This window comes from Canis aureus, chromosome 3 (assembly GCF_053574225.1).
Source record: "Canis aureus isolate CA01 chromosome 3, VMU_Caureus_v.1.0, whole genome shotgun sequence".
Classification (NCBI taxonomy): domain Eukaryota; kingdom Metazoa; phylum Chordata; class Mammalia; order Carnivora; family Canidae; genus Canis; species Canis aureus.
In genome coordinates, this window is record NC_135613.1 from 73,010,133 (window position 1) to 73,013,687 (window position 3,555).

The following is a 3,555-nucleotide window of genomic DNA, read 5'->3' on the forward strand; positions in this document are numbered from 1 at the left end:
AAAAAGCCCAAACAAATCTTAGGGCTGAAAAAATACAATAACCATATTGAAGAATTCAGCCAAAGCTGCAAAAATAGACCCAACCAGGCAGAAGAATCAGCGACCTGGAAGATAGGACATTTGAAATTATCCAGTCAGGGGAGCAGAAAGAAAAAAGACTGAAGAAAGCCAGTGGAGTTTAGAGGATACAATGAAAGGAAATGATATTCATTATGGGAATTCCAGAGGAAGAAAAAAAAGGACAGAAAATATATTTAAAGCAATAATAGCTGAAAAGTTCCTAAACCTGGGGAAATAGACATTCAGCTCTAAGAGACCCAAAGGACCCCAAATAGGAACTGAAATAGGGCTACACTGAGACACATTAAATTATTAAAAGCTAAACACAGAATTTTATTCATTTTTAAAGATTTATTTATTTAAGAGAGTGAGAGAGTGTGCGCACATGCATATGTGCTCCTGTACCATGCAGCTTCCTCCTGTAAGGGGAGGGGCGGAGGGGGAGAGAGAATCCTAAGCAGATTCCCTGCCAAGTGCAGAGCCCAACCTGAGATCATTACCTGAGTCAAAACCAAGAGTCAGGTGCTCAGTTGACTGGGCCACCCAGGTGCCTGTAAACACAGAATTTTAAAAGCAGCAAGAGAAAAGTATACACAAGTGACCCTCCATAGGACTTTTTGTCAGACTGCTCAACAGAAAACTTTTAGGCCAGAAGAGAACAGGGTGCATATTTAAAATATTGAAAGGAAAAAACTGTCAACCAAAAATATTATACCCAGTGAAGCTGTTCTTACAAATGAAATAGGGATAAAGACTCATCACCAATAGACATGCCTTACAAGAAATAATGGAGTTCTCTGAGTGGACATAAAAGGACACTAATTAACATAAAAACATAAACCAGTGTAAAATCCAGTGATAATGGTATATATAAAATTAGATTCTGTAATACGATAAAGATGGTGAATAATTCACTTACAACCAAGGTTTAAAAGTTGCCAACAGAGTTCTGGTCTAGGACAGCAATGTTGGAAGACCTTGAATTCACTTCCTCCATGGACACACCCAATCTATGCCTATTTATAAAGCAATTCCTTTCAAAGAATGATGGAGTGATAGAACAGCTTCTGCACAACAAAAGATAGACCATATAGAGAATGGCGAGAGAGAGAGAGAGAGAGAGAGAGTTAGAGTTACAAAGGGAGCCCCCATGTCCTATGTTGTGAACTGCAATGAGGAGGGATAGGTTGAATGACCTAGAGCAGATTCGTCTGCCCTGGGGCACAAGAAAAAAGCCACAGTTTAAAAGAGCAACTAGAATAAAGGAATCACCCCTGGGACCTTGCCAAATGGCTGAGAAGCTATTGAAGCTCTCTCTGGGAGGGAGGGGGTGGCTTATGAACACCACTGTCTGCGTTCCCTCTCAGTCTTGATAGCATGAACAGGAGCAAGATCTGGGCACCCTAGCTGGCCTACCACCTCAGCAAGCACCAGGGCTCTCGCCTGCACCAGCTCCAGCCATCCCACCAAGGTGGCCCCAGTGCAGCACACACCAGGACACCTCTAGTCAGTGTTCACTATAGCTCTAGTCATTGCACCTAGGTTATATAGACACAAAGCACCCCAGAACACTCCAGGCCTATACCATTTTGGCTCCATTTTCCCTGTCATGTTATGTCCTGTGCTGAGCACTTTGGGACATCCTGCCTTGCACCTATTTTAGCTTCAGCTGTCCTCCCAGGGTCTCCTCTATGCATAGCGCCCAGGACCTCCCTGGCCTGTACCTACTCCAACTACTTCAGATGTCCTGTCAGAGCTTTTCTTGCACAGACAGCCTTGGGACTCCCCCAGCCTATGCCCACTTCAGCTTTGGACATCCCATTAGTGGAGTCCCAGAACAAGTGCCCAGGATTCTCAAGCTGTACCAGCCACAGTTCCAGCCAACCAAAGTCACTATGTGCAGTATACACAGGGATGACCATACAACAAGACCATTCAAGTTTAGGAGAAGTGGCTATTCCACCTAATTCAGAAAGAAGAACAGAAAAGCAAAATGAGGGGACAGGAATATGTTCCACATGAAAGATTAAGACAAAACCTTGGGGGGAAAAAAAACCCTAAATGAAACAGAGGTAAGCAATATGATTGATAAAGAGTTTAAAGTAATGATCATAAAGATGCATATCAGATTGGAGAGAAGAGTGAAATAACTCTGTGAGACCTACGACAATGAGACAGGCAGTATAAAGAACCAATCAGAATTGAAAAATACAATCACAAATAAAAAGTACACCAGGCAGAATCAACATTAGATTAGTGGGGGCACAAGGATGGATCAGTGATCTGGAAGACAGGATAGTGGAAAGCACCCAAGCTGAACAGCACAAAGAAAAAAAATGAGGATAGGTTAAGGGATGTCTTGGACAGCAACAAGTAAACAAACACTTTCTCTATTAGAGTCCCAGAAAAAGAAAGGGGCAGAAAACTTATTTGAAGAAATAATAGATGAAAAATTCCCTAACCTGGGGAAGGAAAGAGACATCTCCCTTGTTCTGAAGGAACTATGGAAAAACATAGTTCCAGACAAGAAAAACCCAAGGAGATTCAGTGCATGATATATAATAATTAAAATGTAAAAGGTTAAAGAAGAAAAAATTTAAAAGCAAAAGAGAAGCAACAACTTACATGTAAGGGAAACCCCATAAGGCTATCAGCTGGGGTTTATAGCAGAAAGTTTGCAGACCAGAAGGGAGTAGCATGATATTTCAAAGTGCTGAAAGGAAAAAAACCTAAAACCAAGAATACACTTAGCAAGGCTGTCATTTAGAATTGAAGGAGAGAGAGTTTACCAGATAAAAGTTAAAGGAGTTCATCATCACTAAACTGGACTTGCAAGAAATGTTAAAGGGACTTTAAGTGGAAAAGAAAAGGCCATACTTAGAAAAAAATCATGAATAAAAAGATATAAAATATGACAATAAATGCATAAAATATGGAGGGATTGAATAAAGTTTTTTTTTTAAGAATGTGTTCAAACTTAAGTGACCATCAACTTAATGCAGACTGCTATAAACTTAGGATGTTATATATGCATGTCATGGTAACCACAACCCAAAATGTATAGTAAAAAAGAAAGAGAAAGGAATTCAAGCATAACACCAAAGAAAATAATCACAAGGAGAGAGAGAGCAAGAAGAAAGGAACAGAGAAAAACTGCAAAAACAAGAAGCAGTTAACAAGATGACAATAAGTACCTACATATCAATAATTACTTTATTTCTTTTATTTATTTATGATAGTCACAGAGAGAGAGAGAGAGAGGGGCAGAGACACAGGCAGAGGGAGAAGCAGGCTCCATGCAACGGGAGCCCAACGTGGGATTCGATCCCGGGTCTCCAGGATTGCGCCCTGGGTCAAAGGCAGGCACCAAACTGCTGCGCCACCCAGGGATCCCTCAATAATTACTTTAAATGTAAATGGTCCAAGTGTTCCAATAAAAAGACATAGGGTGGCAGAATGGATTTAAAAAGTCATTTTATATATATGTATACACAC